This window comes from Mirounga angustirostris, unplaced genomic scaffold (assembly GCF_029215605.1).
Source record: "Mirounga angustirostris isolate CCGP_5_RB_7025 unplaced genomic scaffold, mMirAng1.0.hap1 SCAF_8, whole genome shotgun sequence".
Classification (NCBI taxonomy): domain Eukaryota; kingdom Metazoa; phylum Chordata; class Mammalia; order Carnivora; family Phocidae; genus Mirounga; species Mirounga angustirostris.
The window spans coordinates 96,753,230-96,781,220 of record NW_026991716.1 but is presented as its reverse complement, the minus strand read 5'-3'; the positions used below and the strand labels follow the sequence as shown (position 1 = coordinate 96,781,220).

Here is a 27,991-nt window from a genome sequence, read left to right as displayed (position 1 = left end):
CTCATGTGCTCTCTCTCTCTCATTCTCTCTGTCTCATATAAATAAATAAAATCTTTAAAAAAAAAAAAAATCCAATGATATCACGGCAAAAGTATAATCTTCGAGCCAAGCAGACTCATAATCAAATCCTGGTTTGGTCAAGTTACTTAACTTCTCTTCATCTCCCTTTACGTATCTGAAAATAAGGATGACGATATCTGTTGTGTGGATAGGTAAGACAAAATATGTCAAGTACCTAATACGCTGATATGTAATGTAAACTTAAGATAATATTGGTTTTCCCCTTTTCCTACTCCCCATTCCTACCTGTCTTGCCCAAAATACAACCCAGTAAGTCTCTAAGCTAGTTGTTGCACCCCCATTTCCTACATTAGGAATTCTCAGGAGGGGAGCAAAGTGAGCAATAATTAACCTCTCCCATATACTCCAAATGGCCACACTTAACCTAAAGCCCCATTTCAAGGGCATTATCTCCTAATGGTCCCAAGTCCAGCCTTCAGAGCTCCAGAACAACATGAGATTCCTGATGTGGCCAGGAGAGTAGCCCTCCCCTCCACCACTTGGGGCCATGCTTTGTAACCTGAGCTTCTGTCCACGGTCTGAATGATTCCACCGGCTCCTGACATGTATCCCCCCCCACCCCAACCACAGCACTCACCGGCTCCTTGGGTTGGGTGGGGACAGCGTCTCCTCCATCTATCTTATCTTCTTTTCCCATGCATTAGACTAGAGGCAAACATGGCAGTAATGTGTGTTTGGGGAAGAGGACGGAAGGGGGATGATTTATTGGAAGTAGTTATCCACTATTCTCAGTTATAGAATAAGCCTTTATTGAGTACTACGAATCTGAATTATGTCTAAGGAGGGAAGAGAATATAGACTCAGTCCCTGTTATCATTCACGGCCAATTGTAAAGAGGAGCCTGCTCCTTAAGGCTGGAGTAGTCATGTCTCATCTCCCTTATGTCCTCCACGTCCTTGCTCATAATGTAATCTCAATAATTACCGAAAGTATGAATAAATTAGTGAAAATTTCTCTTCAGCCAACTTAGTACATACTCTAAAGACGTGATTTGGGAGGGGACATTAAAATTCAAGCTAATATTTATTTAATGAAGCAAATGCTTCCTTTCATAAAATAGATATGGCTAGGGGATTAAAACACAATTGGTACATTTCTTTTGCAGTTTGGAATTCTATTATTCGAATTTTCAAAAGATGTGATTCTTGTCAGGCCAAAACATTTATGATAAAGTATCAGGGCACTGAAAATAATGGCCTATCGTGTGAGAAAGGATAATAAAACATGTACATTGTCAAAATTAGAGATTGGGCTCAGATCAATAAAATGAGACTCAATTTTTAAAACAGCAAAGTGATTCCCATATGAGAAAATATGGAAGCAAGTTGAGAATTGGGACCGTGGGTCTGGCTGAGCGTGAGTAATAAATAGTTTGCAGGTCCACAGAGGGCCCCACTGCAACACTAGACCGTGGCGTGTCAGGCTGGGATGCAGGGATTCACTCCAAGGTCAAATAGGCATGTGTTTATTACTCTTGATTTGGCCTTCATAAGGACAAACCCAGTGGGGACACTAACTATATTCTTCTTCAAGTTCCAACTTTCAAAATCAACGTAAACCAAAGAAGTTTCAGAAGAAAATGAGAACAAGAAACATTTTTTTTAAAACTAAGTCTTACAAGAAAACACAAGTTAGAAGGACTATGTTTGGTCTGTAAGGAAAGAGATTAAGGGGAACCATGAATCTTTAAGTGTATAAAGTTAGGGTACAGAGAGGACAGAAATGATTTATTCTCTCCATTCACAGTGGATAGTTGAAATAATAAAGGCATGGTGCCAGCATTGCTTCATGAGCACTGATAAATCTAGAAAACAGGCCATGAGGACAATTATTGGCATGGTCTGCTCCACCTTGGGCAAAGGTTGGCCTTTATTCAACCTATTACTCAAACACCCTGCTTTTCCTCCACTAGCATAAACAAAACTATCCTCACAGAAACCTCGGAAGGAGGAAAATTTCCCTATCCTCTCACATAGAAGGTATCAAAATAAGAATATTATATTCTAGGACAAGAACAACACGATAGGGTGGTGGAGGGAGAAGGTATATGCTATTACCACCCACACCAGTTCCCTGTTCATCCTGCGTGTGTGAACTGGTGAGGTCTTAAGGGATGTCTGTCCTCTGTGAACTTTGTACACTTTAATTTGGTTTGTGACTTCCAGATATAGACCTACAACCTATGTAAGTTGTACTGAGAAGCAAAGAGGAGGGTCTTTGCTCCTCCTTCCTGAATGCAAGGCAATAGGACTCTCTTCTGAACCTTTAAGAGCTCCCATCCATTCCAGGGACAAAGCCATAGACACTCTACAAATGACCTGATGGCTTTTGTCCAGCTCAGGCCAGTTCTCCTGCCCTCCTCCCTCACCCTGACCTATATCTCCATTCCATGTCTTATGGTCTCATACCTAGTTTCCCAAGACTCTTCCTTGCCTCTTCAGGGCCCTCATTTCAGACATGGCCTCAGAACTTCCCTTTGGATCTCTCTTGATTCCATGCTCTGCCTCCTGAGAGCCACCCTCACCTCCCCCCACACCAGCTCAGGCTCCTAAATCCCAGACCTGGTCAGAGAAGTCCCAGAACCGCCAGTCCAAGAAGCACAAACTTGACCATGCTACCCAATGCCACTCTGAATATAAATGAATCCTAAGTACCTAAAAGGATTATTTGGGATGAAATGTATAGATATTTGGCCAAGATTCAGAATCTCTCAAGCTGCCACTCTGTAAGATTGTGAGGGAAGAAGAGGGAGGTCCCTTCCCCTCAACCAGGAAAAAAACACTCTCTCTGTTCCTTTGAGGCCTGGATCACAAGCAACATGCCTCCAGGGGTCAGAGAAGTGATGGGGATGGTTAAAGTGGGCCAGGCAGGGGAGTGATGGGAAGCGTGGCCCACTGGAGAACATCCCCATCTGTCTTAGGTTACTTGGGCTGCCATAACAAAGTACCGGACTGGGGAAGGCTTAAACAACAGAAATGTGTCTTCTCACAGTTCTGGATGCTAGAAGTATAAGGTCAAGGAGTTGACATGTTTGGTTTCTTCTGACGCTTCCCTCTTTGCCATGTGGATGGCCACTTTTTCACTATCCTCACATCGTCTTTCTTGGTGTCTGCGTGCTCATCTCTTTTATCAGGATCTCAGTCATATTGGATCAGTGTCCACCCTATGACCTCTTTTAATTTGATTACCTCTTGTAGACCCTATCTACAAGAGTGATTCCTGGGAAAACACTTTGAATTAATCTGACCTGGCTCTGTCCCAAAGATAATCCTATAAACAGGCACAGAAAAGAAACTGGTACATTTCAGAAAAGATCTGTGACTTTTCTGGGCTTCCTTCAAACCTCAGGCAGAGAAGCCGCTTCTAGGTACAGTACAGTAATGGTGGTGGTAGAGGGATTGTAGGCCAAGAGTCATATTTGACCCATAATAGGCATAACTGTGGCAGATTCTGTAAAGACCTGGTAGCTAAAGTCTGACAGACCCCAGAGCCGTGCAGCTGGGGCCAGGAGCTAAGAATGGTAGGCAGGTTTCATCTGTCCAATGGGCAAGAGAAAGGTCAAGTGCAGAGAAGCAGAGGAGAAAGAGTAAAGTGAATTCACACAGAAGAGGGCCATCATCGAATTCAGGGTTGGCAAACAGGATGCCACTCCTGTGCCAACTCTGATGGGTAATGGCTATGGGGGGGGGATATGTTTGTACTTGCTCTGCAACCTCATCCGGACACAGAAGGGACGAGTGCTGTGATTGATTAACCCTGTCTGCGCTGGGCAGGGAAGGGGGAGTGGTTGTGACTGTGCCATCCCTGCTCCAGAAGGGGTGATCAGGCAGTACCAATCAAACACCCGGGCTCGTAGATGGGAACCTGTCAAGGGTGTTTCAGCTACAAGAGGCCAGAAGCTGGCGAGGGTCTAGGACAAGTAGCCAGAACAGAAACAAGGGATTTGCCTGTACCACCTGGAGAGAAAACCAAAAACTTAAGAACCGTGGAGGTCAAAGCAGAGGTGAGTAGATCTGAGGTGTTAACTAACCTGAAACCCAGAAAAGTGTAAGAAGGAGTAGTGCACAAAAGCCCAAACAAGCAAGGGGCCAGCCCACAGTCACGGAGACGAAACAGACAAGAGCAGCGATGATCACCACGCGGAAGCACCCGAGGACCACTGGTTTGCTGGAGGAGCCGGGGAGCAGTCACCGAGGGATCCAGATGCGCAAACCTGACGGAGAACCCAGACGCAGCTGGTGAAGAAAAGGCTGGGCACTAAAATCACTTCCGGACCCAGCCCAGGGCAGTTCCTGGGCTGCGAGCTCACTTCTTCATTCGCAAGGACAGCTACGGAACCGCTGCGCTGTGTCAGGGGCGCGGAGGTCATACAGCATGCCTGCCCCCTTGAAGAGCTGGGAGTAAGGCGGGAAGGCAGACAGGCCAAATCCGCACAACGCATGTGCTGAGTGCAGTGATAAGGGTAAATGCAGTATGCCGTGGGGGCACAGAGGCAGCCGAAATCAATGCCCATCTCCGAAAATGAGTGTGGGCTGGTCGGATGAAGGAACCAGGACGACAAATACTTAGAGAAAAGTACCTAATACGTGCCTTGCATTATTATAAATGCTCTACCCACGTTGACTCATGTCATCCTCTGGGGGAGGTCTTTTGCTATTACATTTCACAGATACAGAAACTGAGACTCAGATATTAAGTAAGCTGCTCAAGGTGCACAGCTAGTAAGTGGCAGAGCCACAGTTCAAACGTTCATGGTCTGCCCTCACAGCCTGTGCCTGGCTGCCCCTTAATAGAAGGGTAGACATGGATGAAAAGGTCACTCTTGAAAGATATTTCAGGATGAAAATGGACCTTGGAGTCCATCCAGTCCAAGTGATACATGGGATGGGGATATTTGGGCTAATGCCCTCAACTGTCTTCACTTCGCAGATTGTTCTGAATCCTCAGATTTCAGAAGCACCTGTTGTTCTCTCTTAAGGATTAACATCCCTCAGACAAAATTAATGGGCAACCAGCAAGGATGCTACTCAATCTGAAATTAAAAGTAATCAAGGATGAATGGTCAGGATGTTGAGGGTTGTCATCCCAATCGAAAGCTACAATCCCTTGCCCAGTTTCCAGATAATGAACACGTTTTGTGGACCTGGAACCTAATAAAGGAGAGACTAGGTCCTGGGAGGAAGGACCCCACAACATCATGGCAAGTGTATCCAGCAACAATTCCTCCAGTCCTTCCCCAAATAGATTGTGTGGCCATTTGCCCATGGGCACACCAAGGAAAGGGAGACACCCAAACATTCTGAGGTCTACCGAATACAAGATCTGACTTGACATTGCTAACTGGAGACTCAAAGCATCAATATGCTCCTCCATTTAGAGTGAGAACCCATGGGTTCCAGGAAATAAATAAAAGTAGCATGGCCCAGGTCTGGCTTGCACTGGACCCACTGAATCCAAGGACCCATTAATTGTCATTTCCATAGTCCCCAAGTGAAAAATTGGATGCACACACACCCACATTGAACTGTGGGAAAGCCAAGTGGAAACTACACTCCTCCCAAACCCAGTTCAAAATAGTAAATCAAAAGCAAGATAACTTTCTGGAGGAATGGCAGAAAAAAATCTTACCTCCATTTCAGTCACCAGTCTGGCCCCTGCAAAAAGCAGACAGATCCTGAAGGATGGCAGTTTAGATGGCCGCCATTCAATCAAGCCCCAATGCAGTTGCTCTACCAGATGTGGCATTTTCGCTAGAGCAGATGAACATAGCCTTGGGTCTATGGCATGCAGCCACTGATCTGGCAAATGTGTTATTTTCCATCCCTATCAAAAAAGAGGATCAGAAGCACATATATATTTATAGTCTGGTTTGAGGGCAATATTAACTCTCCTACCTTCTGTCATAATACAGTCAAAAATAAAAACCTGGACTGGTTAAACATCCCACAGAATATCACACTGGTCCATTATACTAATGACATTATGCTAATTGGATTGGATGAGCAGGAAGTGGCTAGGACATTGCAAGCCTAACTAAGCCACATGCACTCAGGACGCTAGGAAATAAACTGTACGCAGGTTGAGGAACCCACCCCATCAGTAAAAAAAAAATTAGGTTTCCACTGATCTGAGCAATGTCAGGGCATCCGTTCCAAAATAAAGGATAAACTATTGCATCTTGCACATGTCTCCACGAAGAATGAAGGCCAATGATGCCTGGTTCCAGTAACGAGTTCTTGAGACATAGGACTACCTCCCGCCAGGCATGGGGGTCAGGGCAATTAGGCAATAAAAGCGTTCCTGGAAGCCACTTCTCCTCAGAAATGGCTAGCAATAATTCAACTCTAAACAGAAGTGACTACACACCACTTAATCCAAAGACATTCCTAACTCATTTCTCCTTACCGGAATCCCAAAGGGCTATTCCAACACCACCCAACCCAAAAGGAAGTTGGAGTGTAGATGTTTTCAAAAGTCTGCCCAGGTGCACACATTGCCAGGGCACCTCCGAGAGTCTCGGCAGGGGTCTGTTCAAGTGAAAGACCTGGGAGTTGACATGCCATTAGCTTCTGGGTAAATTCAGCAATGGCCGGGAACCAAGACAATGAGCATCTGGAGGGGGATGGAGGATGGGGTGTCAGGCCAAGGTGGAGCTGGATGTGGGTGCTGCAGTCTTGGTGCACGTTTCCAAAACTTCTTCTTGATGCCTACGTCTGTAAATATTTTCACTGTGACAATTACCAAGAGCTTTTTGTTTGTTTATCAAACTAGGTTCCATCAAATACTCTCATAATTAGGAACAGCTGGTGAAGCACAGGGGCTGGGAGGAGAGCCGCCACTCCATCCTCATCCAAAAAGAGTCATGGAGATGAAGAGTTTGGCTCCTTAGCTGCTACTCTGGGTGGGAATTACAAGTATCTGGATGTTCTTGCCACGGTCTAAAATTCCAGCGCTTGAGACAAGGCATGAGAGCTTGTGGCTCTGTTTTCCGCATCTGCACATCGACGATATTTACTAGTTGGTGACTGCTGGATGAATGGCACTATCGAACTGCAAAATCACAGTATTATTGCTTTTCCTCTTTCATCTCATGGGGCAAGATGAATTTATGATATCGTAATTGTTTCCATGGCAGCAAATCATATTGTCCCAAACAGGGGATTTTATGACTTCATGGCTGGATGAAGAAAAAGGAGAAATCGGATTGAGAGTGAGAAATTTGCTCAAGCATAAATATCTTCAATGATAGCAAGGGGAATAGAGCAAATTACAGATAGGCGAAATTGCCTTTGGTTTAAATGTTCTTTTTACAAGTTCATCCTGGGGCAGAAGCCCCTTCTCTAGGCGTATAATTTGTATAATGATGCCTCTTTGCTTGAATTCGCAGAAGGCTAATGGTGAAGCTCATCTATTTCGGGAATGCTTCAGCAATGCTATTACTAATTGTTTTGCAGCAAATATCTGGATTTCTTCTGTAAGCAGTTTTGTTTGGCTTTTCTATTTGTTTGGGTTGTTTGGAGGCTTTTTTTTTTTTTTTTTTTTTACTCCCTCAAGGTTTTATCTACACAAATTCATTTGAAATAAACCTTTCCAGATAAAAACTGGCTTTATGTCATCTGAAAATCTGTCAAGAACTGTCTGCTCACTAGAGGCGTCTGCTTTGCCTTCGGTAGGTTCCTATTGACTCCATTCGCATATTTCCAGTCTCTCATTAGTTTCTGTTTGTTGCCTAAGAAGAAAGCAAAATTTCTTCCCAATTTTGAAGCGACTTAAATTCAGCTCAGTTTCATTTAACCATATACAACAAACAAAGACTTGGGATTTTAAAATTCTGGGTCTCGGGGCGCCTGGGTGGCTCAGTTGGTTAAGCGACTGCCTTCCGCTCAGGTCATGATCCTGGAGTCCCAGGATCGAGTCCCGCATCGGGCTCCCTGCTCAGCGGGGAATCTGCTTCTCCCTCTGACCCTCCCCCCTCTTGTGCTCTGTCTCTAAAATAAATAAATAAAATCTTAAAAAATAAATAAATAAATAAAATAAAATAAAATAAAATTCTGGGTCTCTCACCCGATCGCTCTTTCCTTCTCTCTCTCTCTCTCTCCCCCTCCTTCCCTAATCTCTCTTCCTTCCTCTCCCTCCTCCTTCCTTCTCTCCCAATCTTGTCCCAACCCCACACCACTCCTTTTTCTGCATAGACATATTTCCAGTACCTTCTAAGAGTAGTGTCCCCCCTTTTCCTTTTAACCCTCACATACCCAGAATCTGCAGATTCCTGCTAATTCACAAACTTCTCGCCCACCAGCTCACCCAGGAGCACCACAGGGTTTCCATTCTCTGAACATCCTGGAGACTCACTGCTTCTTATCAACGTGTCTCAGTGATCCTTCTCCATTTTATTCTGAAGAGTCCACCTTGCTGAATCCTGTACAACAAATTCCTCCTCAATATGATTCCATAAACAAGTGTTTTATGATGATTGGTTTTATGTCAGTTTGGGTAGACTGTAGTAGCCAGTTATTTAATCAAACAGTAATCTAGGCATTTCTCTGAAGGCATTTGGTAGATGTGTTTAACATCTACAATAGGTGACTTTAAGTAAAGGAGATGACCTTCAATATTGTGGGTGGGCCTCATCCAATCAGTTGAAGGCCTTACGAGCAAAAACAGGTTGCTCAAAGAAGAAATATTGCCTCAAGATTGTGACATGAAGTTCTGCCTGAGTTTCCAGGCTAATGTCTGCCCTAAATGATTTAGGACTTTCCAGAATCCCACAATCACATTCACCAATCCTTAAAACAAGTCTGTGTGTGTGTATGTGTGTGTGTGTGTGTCTGTTTCACATTTCTTGGAAGAACCCTGATTGACACATGTACATAAAGGACACACTAGGTGTTTAGTGACATGCTGAGCAATATACTATAAGAAATACAAAGGACACAAAAGACACGGTCCATTTCCCCCAAAGAGCTTACTGTTCATGGGAGAACCAGGACTAACAGTGCCTAAGACAATGGCAAATTTAAAAAATAATAATAAAAGTAGGATTTAGATGTTCTGTGTAGATGCCCAGGAGTTCAGCCGAAAGAAGTATCAGTGAGAACTGGAGGGGTCAGGGAACATTTCATGGAAGAAGTGAGGGTTGAGCTGGCCTGGGGAGGATTTGAGGACTAGCACAGGCATGGGGGAGATCAGAAGGGACTCAGGCAAGAAAAGCCAAGTAGAAGGCCCAGAGGCAAGCATCTGTGCAGTCTTCTTACAGAACCAGGAGACCAGTCTGAGTGGAGCAGGGTGCATTTAGAGAACCTGGAGAGCAAGGTTGGAGAGGCCGGCTGGGACGGAATTGGGGGAGACCCCAATAAACCCTGAGAGGATTGTTTAAACCTTAATGTTATCGAAGAGATCCTAGAGTTTAGAAGCAAGAGAACTTAGAGGTTGACAAATTCAAGGACCTTGCCCAAGCACCCATGGCTAGTTAGTGGCAGCACCAGAGAACTAGGTTTCTTGACCCTTTGTCTAACCTTGTTCCCACCACTCCTCTCTGCCTCCATACAGAATAGAGAAATGATATCATGGAAATGGCATTAGAGAGATTGTCTAGTTGGTGGACTATGGGAGCAGGGATGAGACCTTAGAAGGGAGGCTCCCAGGTGTGGGAGGCAAGGGTCTCCACCAGGGGAACATGGGTGAGAGAAGGATGACGGAAGGACACATAAACTCAACAGCGCCTTCTCAACCTTCACCCTTCCCACGTCATAGTAGCATTTTATAATGTCTGTGACTCCTTCCTGAAACTGCAACCCTCATCTTCTCTGACCCTTTCTCTCCTCCCTCCTCTCTTTATGCTCCTTCTCTGGATCCTTCCTCCTCCTAGCTCATCCATGTGGGTGGCCATCTTGTCCACTCTTTTTAACAATACCTTGGCAATTGTGATCAATCTCTTGACCTAAACTCTAACCTTGGTAATGACCTCCATATTGCCATTTCTAGGTCTGACCATTGTCATGCATTTCAGGCTCATGGGTTTAATTACCTATTAGAAAGCTCCACTTGGATGTCCCCCTGGAACCTCCCATTCACTGTGACTGCAACTAAACTCATTGCTGGCCTCCTCACACTTGATCCTCTAGTCTTCCCTGTTTCTGACTTGGGGATCAGACACTTGGGCTCAACATCTCAGCATCGTTTTTGCTACTGTTCCCTCTTGTTTGTTCTCCAAATTCAATTAGATGCAAAGTTCTGTTCATTCTACCTCACCAGCATCTCCACCATCCCCATGCCTGCATTTCCACCTCTGCTCCTACTTCTACCACCCACATTCTGGCTACTGTGACCTCCAGCCTAGATGATTATGCCCTCTCTTGCATTTCTCATCACCAACCCATTTTTGAGGCCGTAACTAGATTAACTTTCCTGAAACACAGCTCCAATGCATTATTTACCTGCACAGTATTTTTTAATCTTTTTCTAAGGCCTTCAAACAGAAATAAGTTCCCTGCCTGTCTTCTTCACCTTCCTTCCCACTCTTCCCCTTCCTTCCCACTCTTCCCCTCCCCCACTCTAGGCTCCAGCCCCGCTCAGCGATCATCTTCCCTCCTCACGAATGGCTGTCTTGCCTCCTGGGTTCTGTTCATGCTGTTCCTTCTGGCTGAAAGGCCAACCGCAGGGTTGTCATGTCCAAGCATGACCTAATTTTCACAGTCCATCTCAAATGTACCTCTTTCTCAAAGCCTTCCTGAACTCAAGTGGAAGTAATTTCCCCCTCTTTTGCATCCTCATAACTCGAATCTGTAACTCATTATTTTCCTCCTTAAATTATTCTTCCTGAACATGTTTTACCTCTAGGCTTTGGTTACAAACTCTCCGAGGGTAGAAAATGAATCTTTATAGCACCAACCCCAAAGCATTTACACAGTGTTTTGCATATACTAGGCAATAAATAAATATTTCCTTAATGAATTCTGAAAGAAGACACTATGGGACTTGGTGTGGATTGGAAAAAATGTTTAAAGGTAGGAATAAAAAGAAATGGAAAGGTTTCAGGTTTAGCTAGGTGGAAGGAAGTAGTGACACTGGGAGGGGACAGTGACTCTGACAGTGGAAAGGGATTTGAGGGCTTTAGGTGACAATAAGATTTCTAAATGGAGGGGGCAGAGCAAGATGGTGGAGGAGAAGGAGACCTGGATTTCGTCTCCTCTCAGGAATTCAGCTGGATAGGGATCAAACCATTCTGAACACCTACAAACTCAACAGGAGATCGAAGAAAAGAATAGCAACAACTCTCTCATCAGAAAAGCGACCACTTTCTGGAAGGTAGGACGTGCGGAGAAGTGAATCCGAGGCGATATTCGGGAGGATAGACGGCGGGGGAGGGGCCTCCGTCGGCCGCTTCTGGCAAGTGATAGAGCCGCGGAGCACAAAATCGGAACTTTTAAAAGTCTGCTCCGCCGAGGGACATCACTCCGGTGGCTAAGTGGCGGGTGGAACCCTCCGTGACAGTGTGGTCTCAGGACCCTCGGGGTCACAGAAAGACCGGGGGTGCCTGAGTGTGGCAGAGCTCCCAGGTATCGGAGCAGGGAAGCCGGCTGCAGAGGCGGAGCCCAGGCGCGGGCTCTCAGCTCGGGGTGGCCATAGACCGTGATCCGCGGCACAGTCGGGCCCCTGCTCCCCCAGCAGGGACCCAACAAGCGGCAGATCCGGGGAGACTCACCTTCCTCCCCCGGGAGGAGCCGCGCGGGACTGCACCTCAGGGATCTGCTGGGTTTGGAGACTCCACCCAGGGTCGTGTGCCAGAGAGAGAAACGCGCGGTCCCAGGCCAGGTGAGCACGGAGTGTGGCCGGAGACCGGGGAGACGGGAGTGACTGAGGGCTTTTCTCTGGGGGCTCACTGAGAAGCGGGTCCCCGAGTTCTCGGCTCCTCCGGGGCAGAGATTGGGAGGCCGCCATTTTCACTCTCCGCCTCCAAAGCTGTACGGAAAGCTCGCAGGGAAAAAAAGCCCCGGAGAGCAACCCGAGCAGATTACTTAGCCCCAACCTGGCAAGGGCAGGGCAATTCCGCCTCCGGCAAAGACATTTGGAAACCATGGCAACAGGCCCCTCCCCAGAAGATCAGCGAGAACAGCCGGCCAAGACCAAGTTTACCGATCAATGAGAACGGCAGAACTCCAGCGCTAGGGGAATACTGCACATAGAATCCATGGCTTTTTTACCATGATTCTTTAGTCTTTCAAAGTTAATTTTTTTTAACTGTCTTTTTTTCTTTTTTTTGAATTTTTCTTTTTCCCTTTTTCTTTTTTTTTTTTTAAAGATTTTTATTTATTTTTCAACAGAGAGAGAGAGACAGCGAGAGAGGGAACACAAGCAGGGGGAGTGGGAGAGGGAGAAGCGGGCTTCCCGCTGAGCAGGGAGCCCGATGTGGGACTCAATCCCAGGACCCTGGGATCGTGACCTGAGCCAAAGGCAGACGCTTGACGACTGAGCCACCCAGGCGCCCTCTTTTTCCCTTTTTCCCTTTTTCAACCAACACCTTATCAATCCCTTTTTTAAAAAAACATTTTTATTTTTCATTTTTAGAGTCATATTCTATCCCTTCATAGTAGTTACCTGTATTTTTGGCATATATATATATATATATATATATATATATATATATATATATTGTTCTCTCTTTAAAATTTTGAGATAGTTTCTTCTAACAGATTAAAATATACCCTAAATCTCTAGTATATAGTTTTTTCTACTCCCCTGCCTGATCACATTCTCTCCCTTTTTTTTTCTTTTTTCTTTTTTTAAATCCTCTTCATTCTTTTTTCAAACAACTTCTTATCAATTTCTTTTATAAAATTTTTTATAATTTCCATCTTTACAGTCATATTCCATCCCTTAATCATTTCAACCCTTATTTTTGTACATATATAAGTTTTTCTTTCTTTAAAATTTTGGGAGGCACTTTCTTCTAACAGACCAAAATACACCGCAAATCTAGTGTGTGGCACTGATCTATATACCAGCCTGATCATATTTGATCACATTCTGGTTTTTTTTTGTTGTTGTTGTTTTGTTTTGTTTGTTTTTATTTGTTTTTATCTTTATCTTTTTCATTTTCATTTTTTTCTTTTTCTTTTTTCTCTCTTTCCCTTTCTTTTCCCACTGCTTCAGGTCTTTTCTGATTTGTTTAGAGTATATTTTCTGGGGATGTTGTTACTCTGCTAGCATTTTGTTCTCTCATTAATCTATTCTCCTCTGCACAAAATGACAAGACGGAAAAAATCACCTCAACAAAAAGAACAAGAGGTAGTACTGACTGCCAGGGATCTACTCAATACAGACATTAGTACGATGTCAGATCTAGAGTTCAGAATCATCACTTTAAAGATACTAGCTGGGCTTGAAAAAAATATGGAAGTTATTAGAGAAACCCTTTCTGGAGAAGTAAAAGAACTAAAATCTAACCAAGTAGAAATCAAAAAGGCTATTAATGAGGTGCAATCAAATATGGGGGCACTAACTGCTAGGATAAATGGGGCAGAAGAGAGAATCAGTAATATAGAAGACCAAATGATGGAAAATAAAGAAGCTGAGAAAAAGAGAGATAAACAACTACTGGATCACGAGGGCAGAATTCGAGAGATAAGCGATACCGTAAGACGAAACAACATTAGAATAATTGGGATCCCAGAAGAAGAAGAAAGAGAGAGAGGGGCAGAAGGTATAATGGAGCAAATTATAGCAGAGAACTTCCCTAATTTGGGGAAGGAAACAGGCATCAAAATCCAGGAAGCACAGAGAACCCCTCTCAAAATCAATAAAAATAGGTCAACACCCTGACATCTAATAGTAAAACTTACGAGTCTCATAGACAAAGAGAAAATCCTGAAAACAGCTCGGGAGAAGAGATATGTAACCTACAATGGTAGAAACATTAGATTGGCAACAGACCTATCCACAGAGACCTGGCAGGCCAGAAAGGACGGGCAGGATATATTCAGAGCACTGAGAAAAATATGCAGCCAAGAATACTATATCCAGCTAGGCTGTCATTGAAAATTGAAGGAGAGATAAAAAGCTTCCAGGACAAACAAAAACTAAAGGAATTTGCAAACACAAAACCAGCCCTACAAGAAATCTTGAAAGGGGTCCTCTAAGCAAAGAGAGACCCTAAAAGCAACACAGACCAGAAAGGAACACAGACAATATACGGTAACAGTCACCTTACAGGCAATACAATGGCACTAAATTCCTATCTTTCAATAGTTACCCTGAATGTAAATAGGCTAAATGCCCCAATTAAAAGACACAGGCTGGGGCGCCTGGGTGGCTCAGTTGGTTAAGCGACTGCCTTCGGCTCAGGTCATGATCCTGGAGTCCCGGGATCGAGTCCCGCATCGGGCTCCCTACTCAGCAGGGAGCCTGCTTCTCCCTCTGACCCTCCTCCCTCTCATGCTGTCTCTCATTCTCGCTCTCAAATAAATAAAATCTTAAAAAAAAAAAAAGACACAGGCTATCAGACTGGATTAAAAAACAAGACCCATCGATATGCTGTCTGCAAGAGACTCATTTTAGAACCAAAGACACCCCCAGATTGAAAGTGAGGGGGTGGAAAACCATTTACCATGCTAATGGACACCAAAAGAAAGCTGGGGTGGCAATCCTTATATCAGACAAATTAGATTTTAAACCAAAGACTGTAATAAGAGATGAGGAAGGACACTATGTCCTACTTAAAGGGTCTATCCAACAAGAAGATCTAACAATTGTAAATATCTATGCCCCTAACATGGGAGAAGCCAATTATATAAGGCAATTAATAACAAAAGCAAAGAAACACATCGACAACAATACAATAATAGTGGGGGACTTTAACACCCCCCTCACTGAAATGGACAGATCGTCTAAGCAAAAGATCAACAAGGAAATGAAGACTTTAAATGACACACTGGACCAAATGGACTTCACAGACATATTCAGAACACTGCATCCCAAAGCAATGGAATACACATTCTTCTCTAGTGCCCATGGAACATTCTCCAGAATAGATCACATCCTAGGTCATAAATCAGGTCTCAACCGGTACCAAAAGATTGGGATCATTCCCTGCCTATTTTCAGACCACAATGTTTTGAAACTAGAACACAATCACAAGAGGAAAGTCGGAAAGAACTCAAATACATGGAGGCTAAAGAGCATCCTACTGAAGAATGAATGGGTCAACCAGGAAATTAAAGAAGAATTAAAAAAATACATGGAAACCAATGAAAATGAAAACACAACTATTCAAAATCTTTGGGATGCAGCAAAGGCAGTCCTAAGAGGAAAGTACATAGCAATACAAGCCTTTCTCAAGAAACAAGAAAGGTCTCAAGTACACAACCTAACCCTACACCTAAAGGAGCTGGAGAAAGAACAGCAAATAAAGCCTAAACACAGCAGGAGAAGAGAAATAATAAAGATCAGAGCAGAAATCAATGAAATAGAAACTAAAAGAACAGTAGAACAGATCAACGAAACTAGGAGCTGGTTCTTTGAAAGAATTAACAAGATGGATAAACCCCTGGCCAGACTTATCAAAAAGAAAAATGACCCAAATCAACAAAATCATAAATGAAAGAGGAGAGATCACAACCAACACCAAAGAAATACAAACAATTATAAGAACATATTATGAGCAACTCTATGCCAGCAAATTAGATAACCTGGAAGAAATGGATGCATTCCTAAAGATGTATCAACTACCAAAGTTGAACCAGGAAGAAATAGAAAACCTAAACAGACCTATAACCACTAAGGAAATTGAAGCAGTCATCGAAAATCTCCCAACAAACAAAAGCCCAGGGCCAGAGGGCTTCCCAGAGGAATTCTACCAAACATTTAAAGAAGAATTAATACCTATTCTTCTGAAACTGTTCCAAAAAATAGAAATGGAGGGAAAACTTCCAAACTCATTTAATGAGGCCAGCATTACCTTGATCCCAAAACCAGACAAAGACCCCATCAAAAAGGAGAATTACAGACCAATATCCCTGATGAACATGGATACAAAAATTCTCACCAAAATACTAGCCGATAGGATCCAACAGTACATTAAAAGGATTATTCACCACGACCAAGTGGGATTTATCCCTGGGCTGCAAGGTTGGTTCAACATCCGCAAATCAATCAATGTGATACAATACATTAACAAAAGAAAGACCAAGAATCATATGATCCTCTCAATAGATGCAGAAAAAGCTTTTGACAAAGTACAGCATCCTTTCTTGATCAAACTCTTCAGAGTATAGGCATAGAGGGTACATACCTCAATATCATAAAAGCCATCTATGAAAAACCTACAGTGAATATCATTCTCAATGGGGAAAAACTGAGAGCTTTCCCCCTAAGGTCAGGAACTCGGCAGGGATGTTCACTATCACCACTGCTATTCAACATAGTATTGGAAGTCCTAGCCACAGCAATTAGACAACAAAAAGAAATAAAAGGCATCCAAATCGGCAAAGAAGAAGTCAAACTCTCACTCTTTGCAGATGATATGATACTTTATGTGGAAAACCCCAAAGACTCCACCACAAAACTGCTAGAACTCATACAGGAATTCGGTAAAGTGGCAGGATATAAAATCAATGCACAGAAATCAGTGGCATTCCTATACACCAACAACAAGACAGAAGAAAGAGAAATTAAGGAGTTAATCCCATTTATAATTGCACCCAAAACCATAAGATACCTAGGAATAAATCTAACCAAAGAGACAAAGGATCTGTACTCAGAAAACTATAAAATACTCATGAAAGAAATTGAGGAAGACACAAAGAAATGGAAAAACGTTCCATGCTCATGGATTGGAAGAACAAATATTGTGAAGATGTCAATGCTACCTAGAGCAATCTACACATTCAATGAAATCCCTATCAAAATACCATCCACTTTTTTCAAAGAAATGGAACAAATAATCCTAAAATTTGTATGGCACCAGAAAAGACCCCGAATAGCCAGAGGAATGTTGAAAAAGAAAAGCAAACTGGCGGCATCACAATTCTGGACTTCAAGCTCTATTACAAAGCTGTCATCATCAAGACAGTATGGTACTGGCACAAAAACAGGCACATAGATCAATGGAACAGAATAGAGAGCCCAGAAATGGACCCTCAACTCTATGATCAACTCATATTCGACAAAGCAGGAAAGAATGTCGAATGGAAAAAAGACAGTCTCTTCAACAAATGGTGTTGGGAAAATTGGATAGCCACATGCAGAAGAATGAAACTGGACCATTTCCTTACACCACACACAAAAATAGACTCCAAATGGTTGAAAGACCTCAATGTGAGATAAGAGTCCATCAAAATCCTAAAGGAGAACACAGGCAGCAACCTCTTTGACCTCAGCCGAAGCAACTTCTTCCTAGAAACATCGCCAAAGGCAAGGGAAGCAAGGGCAAAAATTAACTATTGGGACTTCATCAAGATAAAAAGCTTTTGCAAAGCAAAGGAAACAGTCAACAAAACCAAAAGACAACCGACAGAATGGGAGAAGATATTTGCAAATGACATATTGGATAAAGGGCTAGTATCCAAAATCTATAAAGAACTCATCAAACTCAACACCCAAAGAACAAAGAATCCAATCAAGAAATGGGCAGAAGACATGAACAGACATTTTTCCAAAGAAGACATCCAAATGGCCAACAGACACATGAAAAAGTGCTCAATATCACTCGGCATCAGGGAAATCCAAATCAAAACCTCAATGAGATACCACCTCACACCAGTCAGAATGGCTAAAATTAACAAGTCAGGAAACGACAGATGTTGGCGGGGATGCGGAGAAAGGGGAACCCTCTTACACTGTTGGTGGGAATGCAAGCTGGTGCAGCCACTCTGGAAAAGAGTATGGAGGTTCCTCAAAAAGTTGAAAATAGAGCTACCATATGATCCAGCAACTGTACTACTGGGTATTTACCCCAAAGATACAAAAGTAGGGATCCGAAAGGGTACGTGCACCCCAATGTTTATAGCAGCAATGTCCACAATAGCCAAACTGTGGAAAGAGCCAACATGTCCATCGACAGATGAATGGATAAAGAAGAAGTGGTATATATATACAATGGAATATTATGCAGCCATCAAAAGGAATGAGATCTTGCCATTTGCAACAACGTGGATGGAACTGGAGGGTATTATGTTGAGCGAAATAAGTCAAACAGAGAAAGACATGTATCATATGACCTCACTGATATGAGGAATTCTTAATCGCAGGAAACAAACTGAGGGTTGCTGGAGTGGGGGGTGGGGTGGGAGGGATGGGGTGACTGGGTGATAGACACTGGGGAGGGTATGTACTCTGATAAGCGCTGTGAATTGTGCAAGACTGTTAAATCTCAGATCTGTACTTCTGAAACAAATAATGCAATATATGTTAAGGAAAAAAAAGAAGAAGAATAAGAAGGTAGCAGGAGGGGAAGAATGAAGCAGGGGAAATTGGAGGGGTAGACGAACCATGAGAGACGATGGACTCTGAAAAACAAACTGAGGGTTCTAGAGGGGAGCGGGGTGGGAGGATGGGTTGGCCTGGTGGTGGGTATTGAGGAGGGCGCATTCTGCATGGAGCACTGGGTGTTGTGCACAAACAATGAATCATGGAACACTACATCTAAAACTAATGATGTAATGTATGGGGATTAACATAATAAAAAAAAAAGAGAGAGATTTCTAAATGGAAATGGCCACCCGGCAGCTGGAAATATGGGTCTGGAACTCAGATGAGATGCCAAGACAGGGGCACAGACGTGAGAGAGAAAGCTCTGAGAGTACATGGGGTCCTCAGTGAATAATGTGGAGGAAGAGAAAAGCACAGGTGAAGAACCTGAGCCTTGAAAAATAGAACAGAAAACAAAGAGGTTGCAGTCAAAGAGTAAGGGACAAGAACTAATATCATAAAAAGAACAGCATTTCCAGAAGGAAAGAAATGCCAACAATGTTACATAGAGACATCTATAAGTCACTTGCTGAATGAATGTTTATTGAGCATCTTCTATGTGCCCGGCACCATTGGACATGCTAGAGATTCAGTGTTAAATATAATAGAGCCCCTGAAGCGTTATAGTCCAGTGGGGAAGAAGAAAAAGCACACATAAACATATAGCAGGTGGTAATGAAGCTCCATAAAGAAAAGTGGGGTAAGGAGATAGAGAAAGACAGGGGTGTTATCTTAGATAGGAAACGTCTCTCCATGGAGGTGACATTTGAACAGAAAGCTGAATGAAGTCAAGGAACAAGCCATGTAAATATCTGGGCAAGTGTCTGGAAACAGCCAGACAACGGTGGGCATGGTAGCTTCCTTCTGGGTGTCTTAGCCTGCTCTGACAGGTAAGCAGTGAGAACATGAGATGACGAAGGAGTGGCAGTGTGGAGATTTGAGGAAGGAGAGACAGCCACTGGCAGGTGCTGGGGGTGGGTAGGGGGTAGGGGGCTGCACGTGCCAGATGAATGGAAATGGTGCCAGGCAGAGGCAGAGGTGCTGTAGAAGGGAGACTGCAAGAATCAAGAGTGAGCTCTGGCTTCCTCCAGGAGAAACTCTGTTTCCAGGACACACCTGGTTCACCGTCTACCTCCAGAAAAAGCTGGCCCTTCCAGAGCGCCCAGTTGGTCAATGCCACCATTTTGCCAACTCCCTGACAGAGAACTTTTGAGAAATCTTCATTTCCCTTTGAGTCTTTCCAAATCCTTCCTGACCAATTCCTAATCCAGTTTGCTAGCAAATCCTGCTGTCCTTTCCTCTCTTGATATTTAGCGTTCCTACCCATCTTTCTGTTTGCACTGTCACAGCCTGAGAACAGACATGGATCCTTTCCCAGGGAAACCGTCTTCCTCCTCAGACTTTTCCCCTCTGATTCTACCTACCCTCCCCCACTGAGCCCCACCACCTCAGCCACAACACCTACTTCTATTGGTATTGCTTTTATCCAACCATCATTTTTATTTTACTTTTCTTTCTTCTTGGGCTGGGATTCTAACATCACCAAAGACCAAGCCCAAGACTGTTGAACCCTTGTATCAGGAACCAGGGAGCTCTGCCTATCTTAGCCTCTTCACTGTGGCCCTCCCCCTTGGCCTGAACTTGTCCATCCCCTTGCCCCAAACCTGTTCCCAAGTTGGGCCACAGTCTCAGCCATGTCATCTGGGCAAACGTGTTGGTTGATCCAGTACCGTCCACAGGCCTCCCTGGCTCTATCTGGTCACGTAATGGTCACCCCTCCTTCATCTGTGTGCCCACCCTCACCAATCACTCCCCGCTCCTGGCACGTAAATGTGACATTAGGGGAACATGTGGCCGAGGACAGTGTGAATCTCTGGCTTCAATTTGTCAACTCTGAGGATTGCTCCTGCTTTAAGCAACTGCTTAGATCCTTGATCTAATAATGTAGGGAGGAGGGAGCACTCATGAAACTGGGACAGCCCAAGCACAGTGATGTGCTCGCAGCTTAAAAGCCACAGCAAAACAAACAAATAAATGCAGCATTTCCACTCTGAAGCTTCGTTAATAAGCAGCAGCAGGGCAAACCCTGTTATTCAGCAAATATGTACTTGAATCTATCCATCTCCGTTGAAGTTACAGGAAAATGTAGTCCCTTCCCAACCCCAAGCCCCTATTCCCCTGACAAAACAGCAAAGTCATGGGCCAGGAACTGTTATTTTAGCCTTTCTCCGAAGCATCTCCTCTTGGCTCCTAACAGAGCTGGGAGGTCTCCCTCTGGCCCCATTATTCAGGGGGAATGAACACCATCAGCCTGTGAGCTAGCTTGGCCTAAACTTGGCCCTGGAGACTAAGAAGAGTGGGAGGGGCAGAATACGAGGGAAGAACAGAGGGTAAGAACCTTCTAGGCTGCTTACTGCCCTTGGAAGCACCAGGGTGGGGGGAAAGAAGACTTCAACAGCCTGCCACCGTAAGTTGCGCCTCTGAGAGCTGCTGTCGCTGAGGGAGGCTGAGCAGGAGCCCCTGACCTTCTCCACAGCTCCCAGGGGACACAGCCTGTGGCCCCTCCTGAGCGCCCCTCCCCGCCCGCCTTTGGCCTCAGCCCTCTCTGCAGCACGCGGCGGCGCGCACACCCCGTCCTGGGTGAACTCCCCAGGGTGAAGCCCTAAAGGCAACTGAGAAGGCTTTAAAAAACAAATCCCCGTGATCCATGTGGAGGGGAACAAAAACCCCACAAAAAACAAAAAACAAAACCAAACCCAGCAACGTTTGAGTAGCATCTCGGGCACTGCTGGTGGTGCGCGGCAGAAACGAACGAAATCTTCAGGCGGTCAGTCCCGAGCGTCTCTACCACGGAAAACAATGAGGAAACGTTTCTCTCGCCTTTGTTTGTGGGGAATTTCGTAAGAATTCCCATCTCTCTGCGGCTATTTTCAGGCTGTCCTCTTGGCCGCATGCAAATCCCGAGCCGCGCGCTAGAGGTCGCTGTTCATCACAATCCGACTTCGCCTCCGGTGAGGTCCGCCCGCCTCACGTCTTCACCGTGGGGGGAGCGACCAGCGGGCTCTGGCGGCAGGAAAATCTGCTGGGTCCCGCCCAGGCCAGGTATGTCAGGATGCCTCCACCTGCAAGGACGTTTGCCCTTCGTTACACAGAAGTATAAAAGGGGGAGGGGGGAGCTATCATCAAAGGGGCTTCCAATTAATTAGAATTTTTCACAAGTGCTGCATAATTTGTGACCTTTTAAACACTTGCCCTATTCCCCTGCCTTCCCCTCCTCAACTCCCCAGCTGTATCACTTCTTTCCAGGTGACCCAACAAGCAATTTGAAGAAGGTACGATAAGAACGACTTGAACAAAGGCCAGGGTTTCAATACAGGCCATACCTGCGGCTAGCTACTACCACTGGGTTTGTATCCCTCCTAGCCGGTTCTGTGCCCAGAATATAAGACAGCTTAGAAATAAAAAGCTGATAACCCTGTAAGCCGTTACAGCCTCGCTGGCTGCGGAGATTTCTAAAGCTGCTACTACTCAAAGAGCGGCATCTGAATCGAAGGCCCTTGTTAACAAACCAGAGCTCGGCCTGGCCAACTCCTACTCTTCCTTTCCTGCATCTCCTAATTACATTCATTTGTCCCTTCTTTAGTCCTGACTTTGGAAATTGCAGTTCTTTCCACACAGACCAACGCAAAGGCGAGATAGAGGCCAGAGTTGACATAAAAGTCAGCAGTACTTGTCGTTTCGAGGCAAGTCACGAAGCCCTTATTTATCGTTTGCAGCATTTCCACTTCTGTCCTTTGCTCCGGATCCAAAGTAGAATCTAGATGGTGACTCAGGGTCATCATTACACATGCAGACGCTGGTACAAGACAATGTGTAATTCAGCGTTAAGATCAGAGCGAAGACTCCGAGTCTTAGGGAAATTCCTAAAAGAGCCCAGAGCGCCAGTGTAGACAGCAAAGGCTTCTTGGTGAAGAGCAGGGCTGAGCACCTTCTCTTGCAGGTGGTGGACCTGGGCTGAGAGCACCTGGGGTAGGGAAGCAGACAGGAGCCTGGCTCTGCTGAGGGGACCGCCCCCCTGCAGCCGAGGTGCTGTTGCTGAGTTGGAGCGGAAGACAGGAACCACCAACAGTGCAGCAGCAGGGGGCGAATCTGCACACTTCCATTGTGGCCGTAAAATATACATAACATGGTATTTACCATTGTGATCCTTTTTACGTGTGCAACGCAGTGGCATTGAGTAGATCCACATTCTCATGCAACTGTCTCCTCTGTCCATCTCCAGAACCTCTTCCTCATCCTAAACAGAAACTCTGCACCCATTAAGCAGCGGCCCCTTCCCCTCTCCTCCCAGCCCCTGGGAACCTTCATTTTACTTTCTGTAGCTATGAATTTGCCTATTCTTTTTTTTTTTTAAAGATTTTATTTATTTATTTGAGAGAGAGAGAATGAGAGAGAGAGAGCACATGAGAGGGCTTAGGGTCAGAGGGAGAAGCAGACTCCCTGCCGAGCAGGGAGCCCGATGCGGGACTCGATCCCAGGACTCCAGGATCATGACCTGAGCCGAAGGCAGTCGCTTAACCAACTGAGCCACCCAGGCGCCCCTGAATTTGCCTATTCTACGTACCTCGTGTAAGTGAAATCATGCAATAGGTGTCCTTTTGTGACTGGTTTATTTTATGCAGCATAATGTCCTCGAGGTTCCTCCATGTTGTAGTATGGGTCAGAACTCCATTCCTTTCTAAGGCTGAATAATATTCCATTGTATGGATATATGACATTTTGCTTATTCATTCATCTGTAGATGGACTTTTGGGTTGTTTCCACTTTTTGGTTATTGTGAATAAAGCTGCTCTGAACATCGGTGTACAAGTATCTTTTTAGGTTCTTACTTTCGGTTCTCTTGGGTATATATCTAGGAGTGGAATTACTGGATCAATACGGTAATTCTATATTTAAGTTCTTGAAGAACAAATTATTTCCCACAGCAGCTGCGCCATTTTACATTCCCCGAAGCGAAGCACAAGATACCAATTTTTCCACATCCTCACCCAGCACTTAAAATTTTCTGTTTTTTTTTTAAATAATAGCCATCTTAATGGGTAAAGTGGTATGTCATTATGGTTTTGATTTGCATTTCCCTAATGATTAGTTATTATTGGACATCTTTTTTGTGCTTATTGGCCTTTTGTATTTTCTTCAGATAAATGTCTATTCAAGTCTTTTGCCCACTTTTGAATGATCATACACTTTCGAAGTAGTATGCTGTTTCTGTCCTGGCTTGGGCACTTCCTAGCTGTGTGACCCAGAGCTGGTTACATAATTTCTCTCAGTTTCTTCATCTGTAAGACAAAAATAATAGTATTTGCCCACACAGGATTGTATGAAGATTAAGTGAGTTTGTATCTATAAAGCGCTTTGCATAGCAGCATAGCAGACCCTCAGTAAGTGTTAGATTCATTACTAAACGAGGTGGCTTGGAGAGGGGAAGGATGGAGTGCAGGGTGGTGGGGGGAGTGGGGAGATAACCTCCTGCCACGGGTGCTGGTGGGACTAGCCTCAGAGATCCTCTAGCCTAGCCTCTGTATATAACCAGAAAGCAAGGAGACAAAAGGTTGGGCCCAAGGGCCCAGGGGCAAGAGGGGCCCTTCAAGCCACTGCTCCAGAGTCCAAGACCAGGCTCCTTCTACCACACTTTCTGCTGATTTCCATTCCAACCTGCAGTGTTCCATTGGCATCCTCGTGGGATATGACTTGAACATCTTCAGAACCATCCTGATATCCTCTTATTGGCATCATGTTGATGGACCTGCAACCGTTGTCCGTTCTGAGGCTCAGAGTGGGAGCTGGTGTGAGCAGGAAGCAGTGTTGCCTCCCAAATTCCCTTTTAGGGAAAGGGAGCCCCAGGTTGTCTCAGTGCTAGGGGCTGGCCAGCTTTCAGTCAGCTTCACAGTTCTCAGGGACCTACTCCCACCGTTCCCTCTCACTTCGTACTTCTGTGGGACAGACCAATTAGAGTAGAAGACTAGGGACTAGAAGACCCTACCCTAGAGAGACAACTCTTGGGACCTCCCCCAAAGGGCCTGAGAGCAGGCAACCTTCACTTCCGGTGGAGGTCTTACTGAGTGGAACCCTGCTTGTCTGTGCGGAACTCCCCATTATTCTGTGCCTGCCAGCACACATGACAATGCTAACTGCCTCCCAACCCCCACGTTGGCAGGTGACACAGAAATAGGTGGACAAATGGACACAAGATGAGCCGAGGCTGCACAGTCTGCCAAGGGTTTTTACGGCACCTCAGAAACAACATCTGGCATCAGTGGTGAAATCAATATGGCCTCTTTTCGTAGTTCCTAAAGCTGAAGTTCATTTCCAGTTTCCTAAACCGTCCTGCCTCCAACAGCAGAATCCATTCATATCAGCTTGACATAAACCCAGATGCTCTGCATCTCTAGCTCAGATTTGGCTAATGTGATTTCTCCCGTTCACCGCCCCTAGACAAGGCAACACGTACTTTATCTCTGACTGAGCCGCATGGCCCCTCTCATACAGTCTGCTTGCTGATGATTCACATCAAATTTCCTGTTTGGCTTCCTTTATAGATGCATGGCCCCTGGTGTTTTTACCCATCTTCTCGTGGTGCATCCGGCCCAAGAATGCTTATCACACTTGTCAGCTTAGCAGCCGTCCCTCTCCACCAATGCCACCCCCGGCAGCAGAAGGAAGTTTCATGTTTTAAAAATGTTTTGATTATTTCTTCGTCCTCCTACTTTCCCCCTTTTCTTCCAGGATGAATAAATGTGGGCTCTTATAACCCCAGGGTCCTAGGGACATCTTGGGTCATCACATGTCCAGCGAGCAAGAAGCACCACAGGCCCATGACCAAGGCCTCCCCAAGGCAGGGGATGAGGGCTAGGGAACCCAAAGCACGAAGGGTGGCCTGCAAGGCCTACGCAGCCATTTGGAGGAAGAAGTCGGAGCTTTGGGGGTTGCCCGGTACACCAAAGATGATTAATGCCACATCGGTGGCTTCCACACCAGTGGTTTTTGAATTGCTCCCCAAAAGTGCGGGGAGAGAGAGAGAACAGGTGGAGAACGAGGGACAGCCAGGCTCTGGGCCTCCTCCCTTGATTCAAGGAGAGGGGCTCTGAGTTTATATGTTTCATACAAGATGTTCTTTGGAAGAAGCCCCTCTGTGGCCCCAGACAGGCAAACCCACAAATGTGCTTAAAAGATCACTGTCCTGGGAGGAAGGACGTCGGTCCCAACCTAGCTCCACAGTCTTTGTCAAAGCATTGGAGTTCTCCCTGCCATCTCTGAAATTAAAAGACTCAGGCTAGGAGACGGCTAAGGCCCTTCCAGTTGCCTGATCTCCTCTTAAATGTGATTTGTAACCTTTAGACGACTGTATCAGCTCCCAGTCAGAAGGACTTGGAGCTCGATTCCAGCTCACGGTTCTGCTACCTGGGCAGGAGGACGCTCCTCCCCTGGAATCACTGATAATGTTGATGGCCTTGCAAGGTTGTTGTAGGGGTTAAAAATAGTATATAGAACTCTTGGGGTGCCTGGGGGCTCCGTCAGTTAAGCATCTGACTCTTGATTTTGGCTCAGGTCATGATCTCAGGGCGAGCCTGCTTAAGATTCTCTCTCCCTCTCCCTCTGCCTCTCCTCCCCCCCCCCCCACCCCACCAGCTCTCACTCCCTGCCCCTGCTCCTGTAAATGTGTGCTTGCTCGCTCTGTCTCTCTCTCTCAAAAAACAAACATATATATAGAACTCTTCTCAGCCCATAGTAGTTCCTCAGTGAAGGGTAGCTATGGCCTACCATGATTTTTATGCATATACCTTTAACTCAGCCATCCTAGTACTGGACATTTAACCTATAGGTATTTGAATGAACATTCACCAAGACATTCATACAAAAATATTCATAGCAGCAAAATCTGTAATACCAAAAAAAAAAAAGAAAGAAAAAAGAAAAACAGAGGAGGAAAACAAATAGAATGTGTCCATCAATCAGGAACTGAATAAATAAATCATGAATTGTGCGTCTCTGTATATTTGTATTTCATGACTGTGAAAAGGTTTGTTTATTGATCTATTTTATCAAAAGCAAGATTATAACCTATCCTTTTGTTTGTTTACCTCTTTACACTTCTCTATATTAAAGGTAAGTCCAATACATGTTATTTTTTAATGCAACATTCTATATTCTATATATATATTTGTTAAATAAATAAACATTGACTATGATGAGGTTGATGATGCAGATGATGATCAGTCACTTTCAGAGGAATCTCAGGATGTCTTTTGCATTGGCTACCAACAAGGAGCAGGCTCTTCAGATGGATGTTCTCTCGCCAGTCTATTTCTCGGACCCCATCTCTTCCACCTGATGAATTATTTGGGTCTTCCTGGGACCTTCTCCAAGAGAAATAACTCTCTGGCCCTTGGTTTTATTTATTTTTTTCTGTTTTACAACCAGAAAAACTACGAGAAAGGAGAGTTAACAATTCTTACCAGGTCTCAAAACCTAGAACTGAATGCTCAGCTGAACACCACCAGGGTTCTCTAAGACACAAACCCAATTTCCAGGTCCTCGGTGCTGGTTTCTCAGCACTTGGTTTGAGAGTGAAGAGGCTCGACAGCGTCCAGCAGATGATCTGTTCCACTTGCAGAAAAAGGGGCTCCTGTCTTTATACATAAAGCTCAGATATTTGAGGTTTCTGTTTTATTCTTGAGATCTTTTCCTAACTACATTTACAGTAAAATATTCATTTTTCAGGCACGTAGGCCAGTGCTAACCAAATATTTCCATCACACAGATGAAAAACTCTAGCCAGTACTACTCTAAGGATGCAGAACTTCTGGCCTGGGAAATAAATGTGTAAGTGAGATTGTTTGGTCCCCTTCTCCCCTGTGAACCTCCCACACACACACGTTGAATGTCGCACTACTTCCTCTGGCTTCAGGGCCCCACCACGACATCCTGTCGTATCTGATCTCTTCTGAAGTGTGCCAAGCTCTGCATGACTTTTCCCTCTCCTTCCCCCAAGACCCCTCTACCCCTCCAACTCCCCTACCCCCATACAAACTCAAATTTTCTCCCTCCTTGGGTAACAATCAGGAGGAAAGTCAGCTGATTCACTGATTTAGTTTATGGTGTGAATGGCTGATGACCTGATAATTTTCTCTGGGAAAGTGAAGGTTTTATCAGAGGCATTTAATGCAAATATTTACCCTGCAGAGATTATAAGTTCTTCTCTCCTCCATCCCTAACCCAGCCCTGAATTTGGTGCTGGTCCACAGTCCTATTGTCCTCAGGGCTGAGAAGATCTCCGTCCGTCAGGAAGAAGGCAGCTTCTTCTTCCCTGGTAGACTGTTCTCCTGTGATCCTGACTCTTTCCTACTATGGATATCATATATTTCTCACTTCTCTTCCTCCTTTT

The 27,991-nt window shown here is 44.8% G+C and overlaps 1 long non-coding RNA gene across 1 annotated transcript; it reads left to right on the top strand.

Moving 5' to 3' along the window:
• The first annotated feature begins 20,935 nt into the window (after positions 1-20,935).
• LOC123837072 (uncharacterized) lies at positions 20,936-23,466 on the top strand. The gene is made up of 3 exons (XR_006789146.3): positions 20,936-21,648; positions 21,853-21,952; positions 22,547-23,466. It is a non-coding gene; the product is annotated as an uncharacterized LOC123837072 (long non-coding RNA).
• The last annotated feature ends 4,525 nt before the right edge of the window (positions 23,467-27,991 follow it).